The following is an 18463-nucleotide window of genomic DNA, read 5'->3' as shown; positions in this document are numbered from 1 at the left end:
ATCATATAAACATCACCTATACTCAATGGTACATTACCACTGTTTCCAACTAATAACCCATGATCAATGGGTTGAGGAGATGCTCCCGCAAAGGTACCAGAAAGTGATTGATACCCAGTAGGAACAGAAGGACCGCCATGTAAAAATGATTCAGGACTTTGCGTAAACACAGATGACTGACCAGACATATTTACAGGAATATGAATTCCTCTGGGTGGAAAAGGAGTACGAGGTGTAGAAAAACCTACTGAGTTGTCTAAAAAATTGGTTAATGCAAGGTACCAAGGTTCACTTCTAGGAGGACTGTAAAAGATGGATTCACGCTCCCTTAGATCAAGGGTAATTAGATCTTCAGAATCAGAAACGCCTATTTCTTCCTCTGGAACAAGTTCTTCTATAGCAATTAATCCAACAGGAAGATTTTCGGTGATAATTCTTTCTATTCTTGGTGAATCAGGAACACTAGGAGTTGGAGTAACAGGTTCGGAAATTTCAGGTTCTTCGCCTGTTTCACTGGCAGATGAAAAACTACCAGCAAGCTCGGAAACTGTAACAGCTTCGGGATTGTAACCTGTTTCTAAACTTTGGTAATCTGGATGGACTACCAAGGAAGATTCTCCTTCTTCAGGTGAACCTACTCTACTGCCACTAGGAGGAGTTACAAGGACCTTTAAACCTTCTAAATTACTGGGGTCGTCTCGAGGAGGTGAACCCCTAAGTTCACGGGATCTTCTCAACAATTCGGCCACAGAAACAACTTCAGGAGACTGGCCCGCAATTCGACGGGACCGTCTCGGTAATTCCGCCACAATTAATGATTTTTAACTACAACACACGAAAACAAAGTAAAAAATTCAAATCAAACCACCTAAAGTCTTCTAAAGAACCAAACAAATTTGAAGCACACGCCTAAAGAATCTAGAGCGTCAAAGCACACACAAACAGTATCTTCCGGACCAAAAGCGCTAGTTGGTGATTAGGTCCAACCTCGCAGGATTCAGTACAGAAATGGCGGGTGGAACAGTTACGCCGACAACCTGCTTAATGAATAGACTGGACCAAGTTCCTCCACTTTAACCGTCTCGAAGTGAAGCGAACCCCCCAGAAAATCCAAGTGAGTATAGCCGACGTCTGCTCCAGGTACAGTGGGACCTTCCCTCCACCGTCACCTTGGGTAGAATCCTAGATATTATGGCCACTAAGGTTACCAATCACAACAATTACACCTGGGGGAACAGTCTAAACTCCGACAGCACGCAAGGGCAGAGTAACAAGCTCAATCCCCTTACCGGCTCCTTGACAGTAATCCAAGGTTTACCGATAAGTGACCCCTGGCTCCTCGACAATGGTTAATCCGAGGTTTACCGTTTTTAATACGTACTGTCTGGCGTCGTTCCCAACGAGGGAGGAATGATCCCCTCACTGGTTCGGACACGAGCTCGTGCTTCTCCTTTAAGAGGAGCTTTCCCAGAATGTAACTGAAACAATTGGATTTATTCTACTCAAGATAGACTATCTGTTTGGTTTTGTAGTCTTGGAGAGTTAAGTACTCACCTACTCCAAGACCCTAGCCTAAGCTATGTTGGTGCTTTAGAGCCCTAGAAAATAAAAATTACTAGATTGATTTTAATTTAAGCGTTACTTTTAAGGTTGTTTCTTAAGTCAAAAGGTGATGGAAGTGAAACTAGTGGTGTGTTGACTCGACTCGAAACCACTACAAAATGCACCTAGGATGATTTATCCACTACTTTGCTTTTTCGATGAATTGTTTTAACTAAAAAGTTGAGAGAATGCAATCTTTATAAAAGCAACTTCTTAATTGAAGACAATCAAAGAAACAATTCGTTTTTCTTTTCCAAGCATAAAAACATAACCTCTCTTTACATGCACGAAAAAAACTCTTTTCTTCTTTCAAAAACAAAAAGCTACTTGAAACAAGACTTTTTAAGAAGATGTTTTTTGTATTTTTCTTTTAATAAAGCAAATAAATCTAATGTAACCAAAAATCAATCTTAACGACTATTAAAATCTATGAAAATCCACTCATAAGCAAACTAAAGGCAAATTTATTCTAAGCAATCTTAACGAGGCCAAAACTAACAATGATTATTCTAAGGTGTTTTACTCGATCACAATCAAATCAAGGACTAGCTTATTGCAGAACCAAAAACTAGCCAAAACAAAACTCTAATCTTTTTGTTCTTTTTGTAAAATGGAAATCAATACTTTATAAACAAGCAATTCGAAATTTGACCCAAAACAACTTAAATGGCAAGCTGCTCACACAAGGAGACTTTACGACAGGCCCGACTTCTAAGAAGGTTGACTAACCAGAGAGATCTAAGGTTGGACAACTTTCTATTATCAAAGTCACTACAAAACCTATCCAAAGATCAAACCCTAGGTCTAAACTTCGTTGAAAACCACTAAAACACTCAAAGCTCACAAAACAAGTTCAGGTGAAAATTCTTGACAGGGTACTAAAGGATCTGGGCAGAAAACACTAAGGAAAAACAAAATCTAAAAGAAATTTAAAGCAAAAATGGAATTTTCTTAAAGTTTACAGGAAGACGCAGGCAACCCGTTACAACAGGTGCGGGCCCGCTCTGTGCAGACGGCAACAGCGCGTCCAAAGACGCACTGTGCAGTACTCAGAGGGTGCGTCCTTCTGGAAAAAGGAAGAAAAACCAAATCTAACTAAATCTAAAGCTAAGCCACCCAAATACTAATTCTCACAGTCAAAAACCAGAAAATAAAAATGATTTTCTCAAAGCAAAGTTCATATAAAGGAAAAGACTCTCTCATTAATGGATTCCCCAGCGGAGTCGCCAATTTGTCACATGGAATTTGTCAAGGGTGCGGACACGACTGACCTTCCTAGAAGTCTAAGACATTCTAATGACAAACAAGACAAAATGGAGTGATCTTTCTCTAAATACACCTTTTACAACATGAAAACTACAAGTGTTTAGGCTTACCTTATTCCAAAACGTTGTTGTTGTAGTTTGTCCTTGCCAATCCGGATGAGCTCCTCCTTCAAGTCAATTCCTGCAACCACAAACAATCAAACAATTACCAAGCACTTGCATTTCATATAATAAAACATATATTCAACATGCAGACCAAGGAACACATGAAATAACTCATTAACACAAGCTATTGAGAAAAATAAACTAGTTTGTATTAATAACGAAACAAAGAAACTCTTACAACCTGGCCTTGGTGTTGTGCAAGTTCCTCCCAGGGTCCATCAAGTGTTTTCCTCTACTTTGACAAAGCTCACCCACTTCCAAGTAGAATCATGTAAAGACAATCTCTCCTCACAAAGGTTCTAATGGAAGACCTAAATCCTGCAGCATTTACCCAAAGAAAATGTATAGCTCCAACCTCTTCTCCTTCTGGCTCAATGCCTTTATTTATAGTGCTGTAAAGAGGTTATTCAGGTCCACTATCAATGGGATCATCCCCCTCTATGGGTGGGATAGCTCCCTTATTGATGGGATAAGTCCCCTCTTAATAGAGATACATGAACCAACTGGAGGCGCATCCATTTCATCAAACCGACCTCTAGAATGTTCTAGAAGTAACCACAAGTAACTTTTTCAAGATAAAACTTGCGCATTTTGCCTTTTACAGAAGGACGCACCTGTCCTTTAACATACAGAGCGTCCATGGACGCAGCTTTTGTGAACATGGCCTGCGTCCCCGCAGGTAAGGCTAGAGAGAACCTGCGACCCCAGAGATAAACATAGTTTTTACAAGACTTTCTCTCTTCTTTGAGTTTGAGATGGATAACAGAGGCATAAAACTTGCCTAAGAGGGTAGCATGACTGTTGATTTGAGCCATACTAACTGTAAGTAGTCAAGGTGACATTTTTTAGTGTAACAATGATGATCCCACTTCTTGAGCAGAAACATGTTAAAGCTGCTTTGAAGTCAAGATATCAGTATGCCCATCTGGGGATGGTGAGGATAGGACTGAATGCCTTACATAGAAAAGGCCAAAAAGCATATGTTTTCTCAGCCCTATTTGATAATCGATGGACTACTTTTACACAAGCTATGATAGGTGGAATTGAGACCAGTCTCTCAGAAGGTCCAATTCAGTATGATGTTTTCCCTGACTTTTTTGTTGCTTTAGATGATCCAAATATCCTGCAATGCCTGACCCTAGGAGTGCAAACTGCTGGATATGAGAATTTCAAATCAAAATAAAATTTTTTGGCTATTTTCTATATTACTTGTGTGCGTTTCTATAACACCACTATTCCTGCAGTACTACATGCACCTGATAAAAATGAAGGCAGAGTAACTCTTGTACAGTATGATTCTGCCTGTAATCCAGTAGCACCTGTATATGTTTCCCATAATGATTTATGTCCTCCTGATGATTGGGTAACAAATTGGGGCAAACCTGCCAAGAAAACTGTTGTTGCTGCCCAGTCAATTATCACAGAAGTAGATGGCAAGGTAACCACCAGATTTCCCAGAGTAAACACAGTACAATGTGGTGTACCCTTTGTCTCTACTGTCCCAACCACAATCAGTCAATTACATCCTGTTCAAGCTCCTGCTCCTCCACAGTTTGTAATTGACCAAGCAGTATATGACTCCATAAAAAGACTGTTTTCACAGCCACAACCAGGTCTTTCCCAACCTTTCAGTTCTGTCTGTGACCATCCGCACTGCTCAAAGACTTTCTGTCAATTCTCTTCTGACCCTCCTACTCCACATGGAGACTCGTCAGAAAAACATAGAATAAACATGATCAGATTTGTCCCTCCTTCTGACTCATCTGATGAAAGTTATAAGCATGTTTCATTTTTTAATCCTCAGGAAGAATTACTTGTACATACTGTTTCTAGTTCTTCCTCATATGGTCTTGGTTACACCAGTGAATCCTCTATTCCAGCATATAGAAGGAACCCAATTGATAAAATACCAAAGCATGTAGAAATTCCTTCTGATTCAGAGATAATTGCATTCCTGAAGATTTTCAAAGGAATTGGTCCTTATGATGCTGAGGATCCATGGAAAAAGAAAATGTTCAACTGGGATATGTTCACCCATGAAAAAGAACATTTGTATGTTCAGGAAGAAAAACTTCTTCCAAAAGAAGATCGTCCTGCCTTCAACAGACAAAATGTTGAAAAATGGAAAGAATGGATGAAGGCAGAAAACCAATGGATATCATTCTATGAATGGTATTATCCTTCTGCAAATATAATAGAACAATCTTTGATGAAGCAATTTAAGAATCAAGCTAAACAAAAGAAAATCAAAGATCAAGAAAAATTTGTAGAAGAAAAATTACAAGAAAATCCAGTAGTAATCCCTCCACCTCTGAAAGCTCCAGTTTTTGATTCAAAAATTCAGAAGATGATAGCAAAACCTAATGTCCCAAGGATTTTGATTGCTGTCAGAACAGAAGGAGAAAATCTACTGAAAAAGATTTGTTCTCAACTCAATGTAAATATGATGAGAACAGGAACTCCAAATAAACACAAGTGGGAACTCCTTGATGGCTCTATCTTGGAGACAGATACTGAATTTCCCCCTTGGAAAAATTTTGTTATAAGAGGACAAGATGGAAAATTGTATAAATTACTTCCATCTCATTCTGATGATCCCTCTCTGGTAGCAAAAGATTCTATTGCTGCCACAAACTGGACCAATTTGGCCTTGTCCAGTCTTGAAAAATTTGTCAGATCTAGATTTGAACATCAAGAAACTGCTAATTCAGAAATGAAACTAATGCTTGAAAGAATCTTGCAAAAACAAGATTACAACACAGTTTGTTTGAATAGCAGTGTGTCTACTTTAGCAGATAATGACAAGACTCTTGCTCAGAGCCTTGACAAATTATCTTTGAATACTGAAAAGAAAATCCATGAAGCAGCTTCAGCTCATGGACGAGAAATTGTAAAAATTAGTACTTCTCTTGATATTGTCAAAAAACAAGTTTGGGAAGTATCTCAAGGAGTAGAATCTCTGAAAAAGAAGCCTCGGGTAGAAGCCTACAAGTCTGCAACTTTATTCTCTGAACCCAAGACTTCTGTTCCATATACTATTACTCCATCTGTGGAAAGCCTTATCAAAGCACCCAGTTCCATAACCTTTCCACCTCCAAACTCAACTCACCCATATTCTCTTTTTGCTAATCCCAGTTTTTTCAGCCCTGCGTCTACTATTGAAAAAAAGGAAACTGGTAAAAGTATAAAAGATGAAAAATTTTCAAGTTTTGTATTTGGAGAATCATCTGCTGAAGAAGAAGAAATTAATACAAGTATTCATAAAATAGATGTTGAGCCTGAAATAGAAGAACTTGAAGCTTGTATCAATAATTTCTCTCCTGAAGATAAAGAAGAATTTGGTATTGAAAATAATGAAGAAAATCAGGTCAATGCTACTTCTTCCCGATCCAGATGGGATACAACCTGGAATCCTGCTCCTGATCGCAGAGACCTTATGAAGTCTGAATATCATAAGGATTGGTCTGCAAATGCTACATACTCATGGAATATAGACAATTGCACTGAAGCAGAGATCATGTCTGTTTTGCATTCCATGCTTGTTTGCTATAGGACTTACCTTGCAGATGATATAGGTCCTATTAATGCAACAAGAAGAATAATTGGAGGATTTGAAGGTACTCTAGACTCATGGTTAAAAGCAAAAACATTGAAAGAGCCTAACCTTCTTCCTCACTGGGAAGCTGCAGTAGTACTAAATGAGGATGGTACTACTTATATGGATCCAGTCACAAGTCTGCCTGTAAATAACATGATAGGAAAACTCTTGTATAGTATTACAGTCAATTTCATTGGTTTCCCCCAGATCACCAATGACATTACCACCATTACTCTGCTTGCCATGAAGTTGCACAATATGCAACATTTTGAAGAATATTTCAATGAATTCCTTCACAGGTTACACACACTGACTCCAGATTTAATTCTTGAGCCAAAATGGAAGGAAATTTTTGTAGCCTCACTTCCCCAATGGGTATCTTCTTCAATTGTCAACAAACTCCCAGGGAAAGTTGGTGACTACAAATTTGGCATCATTCGACAAGCTGTCAAAGCCATCATTGTAGAACTCTGTTCTCAAATGAAAATTGCACGAGCAGCCACAAATCCTAAAAAGCCACATGGCTATCAGCAGCTTTGTAAACAATGGCACCTTGGCAAGGCTGGTAATTCTGAGGGGCATAGGAGAAAGAAAAAGCATTTCAAAAAGAAGAATTCCCAGTCTTTCCAAGAAAAACCAAGAAGAAAACATTACAAAACCAAGCCTTATAAGCATACAAAAATGTTTTCTAAAGACAAAGAAATCATTTGCTACAATTGCAACCAGAAAGGTCATACAGCTCCAAACTATCCAGACAAGAAAAAAGATAAGTCAAAGAAGAAAGTGCAGTATAGAAATAAGAAAGGAAAAATTAATTTCTTTGATTTACCAAGTAGCTGTGATGAACTTATATCTTCTGATTCAGAATCAGAAAATGATTTAAATTTTGTGGATTCAGATAAAACATCTGAAGATGAATTTTGTAATGATCCTCATTGTACAGAATGTAGAGATTGTGATTGCAGTGACCCAGATGTTTGCAGATGTAATGCAGTCAGAATGATGAAATCTGACTATGATGAAACCAGCAAAAAAATTTTTCACAAATGATGGCAGCTAATGATCCACAGATAAAGAAGATGTATAAAACATTGTTGACAGAACATTTGAAACAGGCACCCTCTGATTCAAAGAAGGCCACTAATAAAGGGTATGTGCCTCCTGCTTCTCTATTTTCAGTAGAAGCATTGACTCGGAAATTCAGAAATGAAGATTTTGGTGAAGATTTGCCGCAGACATTGCCTGCTGTCCATCAGGCAATTAAAGATTTGAGGAAAACAATAAAAGAAAACCGGAGATTGTGCATAGAAAACCACAATGAGCTGAGCTTAAGGATGATGAATGCACAAGCAACCTCTGCTTCGACATCACAAGGCCCGATATCAGGGAAAACAGAAAATTGGACATCTCATGCAAATCCCATGATGACGAAGTCAGAAAGTTCAGAGGAAGAAGAAGAACCAGTAAGGACAGATTTTGGATGCAATAGCTTAAAGAGAGATGTTATGTATTGCATCAAAATGAAGGTAAGAGTTGGAAGCCAGTATGAATACTGGAAAGTCCTTATGGATACTGGTTCGAGGTTGAACATAGTAAGTGATACAGTTGTTAGCATGCATCTCAGAAGACCAACAGCATGTCCCAAGGTAATTACAGCAAGTGGAGAGATAGCCACCAAATATGAAGTTGATGTTGATGCATTCCTAACAGAAAAAATTGGTATACACTTGGTCTGCCCTGTTGTTCCTGGTATAGATTGTGCTATGTATCTTGGCACACCTTTCTTTAAGAATTTTGAGAAACATGGAGCAAAATTTGACAAAGGTAGCCAGAGGTATGGTTATTTTATCTCTATAGATAATAAAGAAATATTTTTCCCTTTCATTAATTCCAGTTCACCAAATAGATTGAAAAGGATAGAAAGAATGGAAAATCTTTTGGTAAAAATGGAAGTGAAGAAAGAAATCTTGAAGACTGAAGAACATCTAGACAATGGAAAATACTCAAAAGAAATAGCAGACCTCACTGCTAAATTTAAAGAATGTTGTTCTGATGATCTGAATGCCTTCTGGCATATCCATAAGCAGGAAGTAGAACTTCCTCTCAAAAAATATTTCAGTGGAAAGTTAAGAAGGTCAAAAGCAGTGGCAATGAATGAAGACCAAATGAAATTATGCAGAGAAGAAATCAAAGATCTACTAAAGAAAGGACTTATCAGGAAAAGTAAAAGTCCAATTGCTTGTTTTGCCTTTTATGTCAATAAACATGCTGAGATAGCCAGAGGTAAACCAAGGTTGGTGGTAAACTATAAACCTCTGAATGATATCCTTGATTATGATGCCTATCCTCTACCCAAACCTTCTTCCATACTTGCTCAAATTTCAAAATCTAAAATCTTCTCCAAATTTGATTTGAAATCTGGATTCTGGCAAGTAGGAATCAAAGAAGAGGATAAATGGAAAACAGCATTCTCTGTGCCTGGAGGCCATTATGAATGGAATATCATGCCATTCGGATTGATCAATGCTCCATCAGCCTTCCAGCGGATAATGGATGAAACTTTTGAAGGAATGGATGAATTCCTGAAAAAATACATTGATGATATTTTAATTCATTCTGATAATATAGCTGACCATATAAAGCATTTGAAGATCTTTCTACGCAGGGTCAAAGAAATGGGCATAGTATTATCAGAATCCAAAATGAAATTATTCAGGCCTATGATAGACTTTTTGGGTTACAACATACAGCATGGATCTTACACTGTAATCCAAAGAAGCCTAAATTTTGTTGATCACTTCCCTGATGAAATTAAAGACAAAACACAGTTGCAGAGATTCTTGGGAAGTTTGAATTATATCTCCAAATTTCTGAAGCATTGTGCACAAGAACGGAAACTTTTAAATCAAAGACTTCAGAAAGATCCCATTCCATGGAATGATGGCTGCTCTCAGGAAATCAAAAGGATAAAAGAGAAGGTTAGAAATATTCAGCCACTCTCCCCTATCCGAGAAGAATGGGAGAAGGTCATTATAACAGATGCTAGCAATGAAGGTTGGGGTGCAGTTCTGTGCCAAAAGAATCCAGCAGCAAATCTGAAATAGAAATATGCCAATATGCATCTGGTCTTTGGGCAAAAAATCAAATGAATTGGTCCAGTCTTAAGAAAGAACTAAGAGCTGTCTGTTTGGGTATAGCTAAATTCAGAGATTTTGTTATTTATACCCATTTTACTGTTAAAACAGATTGTCAAGCCTTGAAATATGCAATCCATAAATGTGAATTTGAAGACGCCGCCATGGTAAGATGGATTATGCAGCTCAGCCAGTATGATTTTGATGTTGAATTTGTAAAAGGTGATAAAAATAGCTTTGCTGACATGTTGAGCAGAGAATTTTTATCTGAACATTCAATACTACAATGCAATTATCTCAGGAGAAGAGAGGGCACTATTGAAATTGAGACCTCCTCAGGATGGATTTCATATGATCTAAGCAAAAGCCTTCTAGATCATGATGATAATTGGCGCCCCATCAAAGAAGTCAGGTATAGAATAGGTTTTGATTACCTATTGACAGATCCACATCAAGATCAGATGAATGATGAAGCCTTGGAAGCCCTTGATTACCTAAGGCAAATTGGAAGCATTGCTTACAGGCTTGAGAGAGATAATGAAGATGATAATAGAATCACCAGTTGCCATATAACATTCAGAAGATTCGACAATCATCTTAACAGAGAGAATTATGATCCAGAACGTCAACAGGAAGCTTTCTACACAGCAATGAACTTGCAAAATTTTTCAACTAACATGTTTTATTCTTTGCAGTTTTCATTTTTGTTTGAAGGGGTTCCAGTTGAAGATATGGAAGAAGACGATCCACTTCCTGAATGGTTTATGGAATGGTGGAAAAGGTTCGGGCTATCACCACTTATCCTAAAACCATACTCATTCACTTTATTGAAGATTCCTAATTTCAGCCCATCAAGTATGCTCGTGACTCAAGTATTGTACAAAACAATTGAAGATTTGGTAAATCTAAGTGATGAAGATTTTTTAAATGGGGTCCATAGATGCGGTCATGTCCGATGGTTCGTGATGAATCATTACAAGGCCAGAAAGATTATTCCAAGTACCAACTATGAAGAATTCCATCGACAAATTGATCCAGAATTGAACCCATTCATGAACCTAAACTATTTGGACTTACCTGACCCACATGACAGTGCAACCTGGGAAACTGAGAAAGAAGTATGGGTACAATACTATTCAAATTACATGATAGAAAGATGGAATTTTCAGTACTACACCTATCCACAAGTGGATTATTATACTATATAAAGTGTCATCTTTCCAACTAACGTTGGTGTTGGACGAGCTTTCGGGGATTCCCTCGTTCTGGAAATATCCCCAATGTAATCTTTGTACAGTTTTGGAGATTTACATATCTCATCTTTAAGAGTTATTCACATGCTTTCGTGGGTTCCTATACCTTGGAATCTCCACTTTGTATTTAAGTCTAGTACCTTGATTCAGTCCCCACATGCCTCTGGATATCTGTAAAAGGAGAAGGGATGAGATAACATGGGACAGTCCTCCCATGCCCGAATCTAGCTTTCAGTGATTTGTTTAGATCTGTTTAGCATCTTACTTTTGAGTCATCAAATTGTACACTCTGCTTTCGATAGTTCACGGGTGTTTGTCCCCCTTGGCATTTCCGATAAATATTTTGGAACGTGAGGTAAGGCTCATTCGAGAATTAAGAGTTTGAGAGATTAGAGGTCTGAGTCAAACTTTCTCTTGCTCTGCATCTGCGGACTCTTAGTCTGATCTTCTTGCACCACGAGATAAGTTTTAGTCTGTAAATGGTTTGAGAAGCCTGCGCATTAGTACTAGATGCTAGTGTGAACCTAAAGTGGCCAGACATTATAGGTTATATGTGTCTGTAAGTTTGTTTTAATCTCGAGACTCAGTCTGCTCGTATGCCAGGTAGCCTGTAGATCTATTATGCTTTGGCTAACTCATATCTACTCAACACTGCAGCAGTCAATCTGAGGAAGAGATCTTCCAGTTGTAATGTTTGCATCCTTGTGTTAATAAAATACCCATAATTTTCGCAAATCTTGTTGTGATCTTGCTGTGATTTATTATCTGTGAAAAGGTCCTATAGAAATGGTATCAGAGCCAAGTATTGTTTGAGTCGATTTTGTTTATGAGATATTGTTTGAGTGGATTGTGAATTCTCTTGAGTCCTGAATAGCGTTTGTAGCCTGTTGTTGCCGAGTGTCGGCGTTGAAGGTGTTGAAGACGTTGGACGAGAATTCGTACTTCGGTACGTGAGCAAGCCGCAATTTCTCCTACAAAAGAAAGCCGCAATTCTTGCTGTGATCTTGCTGTGATTTATTATATGTGAAAAGGTCCTGTAGAAATGGTATCAGAGCCAAGTATTGTTTGAGTGGATTTTGTCTGTGAGATATTGTTTGAGTGGATCGCGAATTTGCTTGAGTCCTGAATAGCGTTTGTAGCCTGTTGTTGTCGAGTGTTGGCGTTGAAGGTGTTGAAGATGTTGGACGAGAATTTGTACTTCGGTACGCGAGGAAGCCGCAATTTCTCCTACAAAAGAAAGCCGCAATTCTGCTTGTTATCACTCTGCAAGTCTTTAAATGGGTATTTATCATATATCTTTCATCTGTTAAAATGGATGCTTCTTACAGTGGTTCTTCTGAGTCAATGGGAATGTTTGGATCAAAACATTTTAAGTCAATACAAACTGAAGATGAATTACGTTCTGGTTTAGAAGGTTTATGTCGTTATGAATCTACTTCTGGTAATTCTGCATGTATTGAACAAGAAGAAATAGACCCAACTGTAAATTGGAAACTTCCCCCTGTTTCCCTTCATATGTATATAAAGGTCTTCATAATAGTATTGAAAATTATGCCATAAAAATAATAATAGAAAAAAAATATTTGAAAGATATTAGAGAAAATGTGTAAAAATAGTACTAAAACTAAAATTGAATAAAAAAACCTCAAAATATAGTAAAGAAAGAAACTACACAAGCATGAGAAAAATAGAATAAAGAAAATGACATAAGCATGACCAAAATAGAATAGAAAATGAGAAAAATAGAATAGAAAATAAAATAAAATAAATGGCATATATATTAATAAATAAAAAATAATTTAAAAAAAGGTGTGGCGAAAATCATATTAAAAATAAGTGAAATATTAAAAAATAGTAAAATGAAATGAAATTTTAAAAATAGTATAAAATATATAAATGTTGAAAATATAGTAAAGAAAATGACAGGGAAAAATAGAATAGAAAATAAAATAAAATAAATGGTATATATAATTGAATTTAGGATATTATGAAAAATAAGAAAACATTCTCTAAAAATCATATTATCAAAGTTTTGTGACATCCAATGTGGTTAATCTTCAGATCTTGACATTAAATTAAACAAATGAAGAGAATTTTAAATGAAAATAAAAAATATTTTTAAAAAATGTATGACAAAAATTATATTAAAAATAAATGAAATATCTGTATTTAAGCTTCTGTGATCCATAATGATTTAAGCAAAGCTTTTCGGTAGAAATCACATAAGAGAAATTTTTGGCCACGTATGGAACCAACAAGTGTGGTTGATCATGAGGCACAGATGAAGAGGCAGACCATGGCAAAAGGCAATAGGTGTGGTTGATCATGAGGAAAATATGAAGAGGCAGACCATGGCAAAGGCAACAAGTGTGGTTGATCATCATGAACATATGAAGATGCAGACCATGACAAAGGCTAGTCATTAATATTTTTCAAATATAGTTGTTACTTAATAATATTTGTTTTTAATATATTAATAAATTAATATCATAATTTAAATATTATTGTTTAAATATAGTCGTTACTTGAAATTATGTCTCTACATTGCTCTCTATTTAAAATTGTCTTTGCCATAGTTTGTCTCTTCATCTCATCTCGATGATGAACCACACCATGACCTGCCTCTTCATGTGATCGTGATGATAAATCACATTGTTAGTTCAAAAAACCTCGACCAAAAATTCCTCATATGTTATAAAAATATATTGTAAAAATAACATTTTATAAAATTAATGTAAAATAATAATAATAAAAAATAATAATAATAAAATTAAAAACTCAACCAAAAAAAAGCGGAGGAAGGCTCATAAAATGGGAAACGCGTGACAAGAATAATACAATAAACAAAGTATCCATGAAAACCGTGAGAAACTACCAACCGTGACTTTTATTTTGTCTTTGTTGAATGCCTCCTCGAGATGAGTTTTGACTTTTATTTTGTCTATGATGTTAACCTTTATAGGTTGTGGTTCTTCAAAGCTGTAAGTGTCAATTAGTAACACGTAAGCAAGCATTTGGAAAAAATTTCGGCATGTGTTTTCATCTCATCAATTCCCGCTGATTAACTTTTTCATTTTTTCTATAAGTTTTAAATCCTTTTTCTTCAATATATTTTTTTAGATTTTGTTGAAAATTTAGTAAGATTTTTTGAAATATTAAATTTGAATCAGATTAAATAATATAATTCAAATATTACAATAATTTAAATGTTTTGAAAATTTTATTTATGTTTAAATGTTTTGAAAATTTTATTTATGTTTTTAAAAACATAGGTTAAATAATAAAAAATATTTATTAACAAATTCTAAAAATAAAAAATACAAATATCTAATAATTAAATACTCAATCAATTTAACAATAAATCGTATAAATTTTATTATTTCTTAATACAACCCAGGAATTCTACAGACGGAAAAATCACTTCATATTGAAGAAGGTGTGTACACATTCTTCATTTTTATATAGGATGTGTGTACACATTCTTCCTTTTATTGAATGCATACCATGCAACGAGCAATTTCTCCACAATTTCTATTGTCTTTAATATTTAATATTGACTTCTATTGAGTGGATATTTAATGTTTCCCAATGTGTTTTTGGCCATTTTTAAGTCATTGCAGATTCCCAGAATATTATGGGATCTGACGGACATGGGCGCGGTCAATTTTTTGACCGCACCTATGTCCGTCGGATCCTGGAATATTCTAGAAATCTGCAATTGACTTAAGCTCACCGTGCATTTTTCTTCCTTATACCCTGATTGGTTTTCAATTTCCAATCGCGGGAATTCTACGCTGGCCTTTTTATATATATATATATATATATATATATATATCCACAATCCCATAACAGAATTCATAATTTTGTTGAAGACATTGGATTGGAAGAGAGAGAAATGGATCATATTGTTGTTTTTCTCATGCTGTTGTGCTTTGTGATCTGAGAGACCTTTGTTGCCATAACAGCTATTGATTACTCTAGCTGGAAGCCATATTCCCATACTCACCACCATCACTGGGAAGATGGTTCAGATGGTGATCACATGGCCGGTCAATTAACTTCGCTTCAACCTCATTCTGATTCCGATATTATTATGAATGAACCCCCGTTGGCGGAAGCTGAATTTATATCACCCATGAGCAACCACAATGAAGGGGATGTGGAGGCTCTTTTGACCTTTAAAATAGCCATAACAGCCGATCCACGTGGATTGTTGTCCAACTGGACGGTCGAGAACTCTGTCAACATATGCTCGTGGAATGGAATCCACTGCAGAAATCACAGCATTAGAGTTGTTTCCATAGACCTTTGTGGATCAAGGCTTCAAGGTTCGCTTTCACCTGCTCTGGGTAATCTCTCTTTACTGGACATTTTGATTCTTTTTAACAATAGCTTGACAGGAAGAATTCCACCAAAGTATTTGCAGCTTAAATTCCTCCAACACCTTGACCTTAGTTTCACTTTGCTCTCTGGTTGTCTACCCATGGCTATATTTCGCCTTCCCCTTTCGTTTATGGATCTTGATCGCAATCACCTCATAGGGAGCATACCTAAGGCTATTGCAAATTTGACTCAATTATCCTTTTTGGGTCTTCGTTGGAATAATTTCACAGGAAGCATTCCTGAAACTACTGGCAGTTTGACTCAGCTAACTTTTCTAGATCTTAGTGGAATAACTTCACAGGAAGCATCCCCAAAGCCATCACCAATTCAAGCAGATTGCAATACCTTTCTCTCTCAAACAACTCTCTTACAGGTACAATTTTAAAAGACATCGGAAAACTTCATTCGTTGCCGAAGTTATATTTGGATTTGAACAACTTATATGTGAGGATACCTGATAGTATCAATGGTTTGGTTTCACTTCAGAATTTGGATCTGTCACAAAATAATCTAGAGGGACCAATCCCTGTGGGTATTGGCAGTTGCATGTCGATCAGAGTTTTCTCTGCCCACTCCAATAATTTATTTGGAACTTTGCCTACATTGTTGGTTAACTGTATCCAATTTAGGCTTTTGGATTTAAGGAAGAATAAATTAACATGTGAGCTTCCTTCATACCTGGCTTCTTTTCAAGAGTTGAGAGTTTTAAATGTTGCTTACAATAATTTTCATGGTGTTATTCCTCAATGCATCACAACTCTCACCAAATTGTATATGTTGGATTTATCCAACAATAAATTTAGCGGAAAAATGCCCTCTGATCTTCATAGATTCTATGGATTTACAGTCAATGAATCTGGTCCTGTTGATGGAGTGACATCATCTGAGTTTGGAATTTCCCTCAATGCATATTTTTTGGATACATCAATATTTTATGAGGAAGTGGCATTTGACATTAAAGGAAGTGAGTACAAGTTGACATATGTGTTGCCTATAAACACTATATTTGATATGTCTAGCAATAATCTTAATGGAGAAATACCCACAAGCATAGGAAGTATGAGTAGCTTGCGATTACTAAATTTATCAGAGAACCAACTAGAAGGATTAATCCTTGCATCTCTTAGTAACATATATACATTGAGCAGTTAGATTTGTCTAAAAACAATTTGAGTGGAGAAATTCCTAAAGAGCTCTCAAAATTATCTGAACTAAGTATTTTTGCTGTTTCATTCAACAATCTTTGTGGACCAATCCAAATAGGGACACAATTTTCAACTTTTAGTGTAAATTCATTTCAAAAGAATAAATGTTTATCTGGGTGTCCTTTAGATACATGTAATGATAAGAAAATTCCAAATCGAGAAGGCAATGGTAGTACGAAGAGTAGAAATCTTAGAGTGGGATGGCTTAGTAGAGTGGATGCGAAGATCTCATTGATGGCTTTGGGAATGGGATTGGGAATTAGATTTGGAGGAGTGTTTTTTGTTTTTGTAGTGTGGGAGAAAGCCAGATGTTGGGTGATGCCTCCTAAAAGGCCACAACCCTTGTATGGGGTGTATCATCTTCCTATATAATTGAGACCCTCAAGATTAGAGGCTTTCTTGTTAAATCTATGATAAGTTTATGATGAATAAAACAAATTACTTTATTTTTGTATCATGTATATTGAGAAAGTTATAAATATGCAAATAATGATTTTAAATATAATATTTTTTTTGGTAAGCAAACATATTTACATTATATTAACATGGCAAAATAATATACATGGTTTACATCCATGAGAGCATTTTCTACCTTTGTGTGAGGAAACCAGAGATAAGAGCTAGACATCTCTACCCCTGGAAGGCGAAACTAAAGGTCAAATTGTTTGCACATGAACTAATATTTATAAAAATATGAAACATGAAGCCTAACATCTCTATTTGTACACAAAAATTGATGAGGAACTAAAAATGCATCAGTGAGCCTCATCGCTCTGTCTCGAATGCTCACAATCCAAACCAAAATTGTGACAATGTGATGGTCTCCTATGAACCAAATCGGACTAAGGTTTACCAACCTGTGAATTTCCATGGAACCATGGAGATTAGCACTTGTGACATTGAAACTATATTGCTCCCATACTGGAACTACAATAAAATTAAGTGTTGTCATGGGCCTACATGTTGCCAGAGTCCGCAGTCATTTCCTCCAAGATGTAATAGTCATAGGGACTGGGATGATGGGGGGGTAGGGGGGTGTGGGGAGAGGGGCGAGGAGCGTCAACCATTGGATGGACGGGGATATGCGTGCACTGGGGAGGGGCCATTAGAGCATTGGTGACAAGCAAAGAAGAGTCAACTAGAGGGGAGCGCAAGGGAGAGAGAGTTGGAGAGAAGGGGGACAAGATATTTGGAGGAAATTCAATTCTAAGATCTCTAGCTAGGCGCTTGAGGGAGGAGAAGGAGTAGATTTTTTGGATAGAGAGCTCTACAATTGAACCGATGGCTTTCACCTTTCCCTGGGCTCCCTTCCTAAGTAGGCGAGCAAGGAGGTTTCAGAGGGCCCCAAGCATTGGAATATCTTTGCGAGTCTCCTCCTCCTCCAAAGTAAGGACCTCTCTTCTAATGGGTCTAGTTATCTCATAGTTGAAAAAGGCAGTGTCAGAGGCTTCATCAAAGGTCGTGGGGGGACGTCTATAACCCCTGCCTTTGTCAGGACATCGTTCCCTGCCAATGTTACGATTCATCGTTGGATGGTAGAAGATCGATGTTGCGGAGCCGGAGTTGGAGGAAATGGAGGGAACCTTGAGGAGAATGACCAAGGGAAGAAATTGCCTGGAGGTCAACTTCCTAGGCAATTTATTGTTGGAATGAACAGGCCAGAGAGTAGGGTGCAGGCACTGTGAGTTTCAACAGGAGTCTTTAAGATTCATGGTTACCACTTGTTAGTAGACTCGCACCAGATAGTGATCACCATCATCGAAACTAGAGAATCACATTGATCCTCTCATCAATACCCACATCTATAAATAAGCATGGTTATATATATAATAATAATAATTATAAAAAGAAAAATGAT

This window comes from Pinus tabuliformis, chromosome 9 (genome assembly GCF_031772625.1).
Source record: "Pinus tabuliformis cultivar Carrire ecotype Pingquan chromosome 9, CPIR1, whole genome shotgun sequence".
Taxonomy (NCBI): domain Eukaryota; kingdom Viridiplantae; phylum Streptophyta; class Pinopsida; order Pinales; family Pinaceae; genus Pinus; species Pinus tabuliformis.
This window is presented reverse-complemented; position numbering follows the sequence as displayed.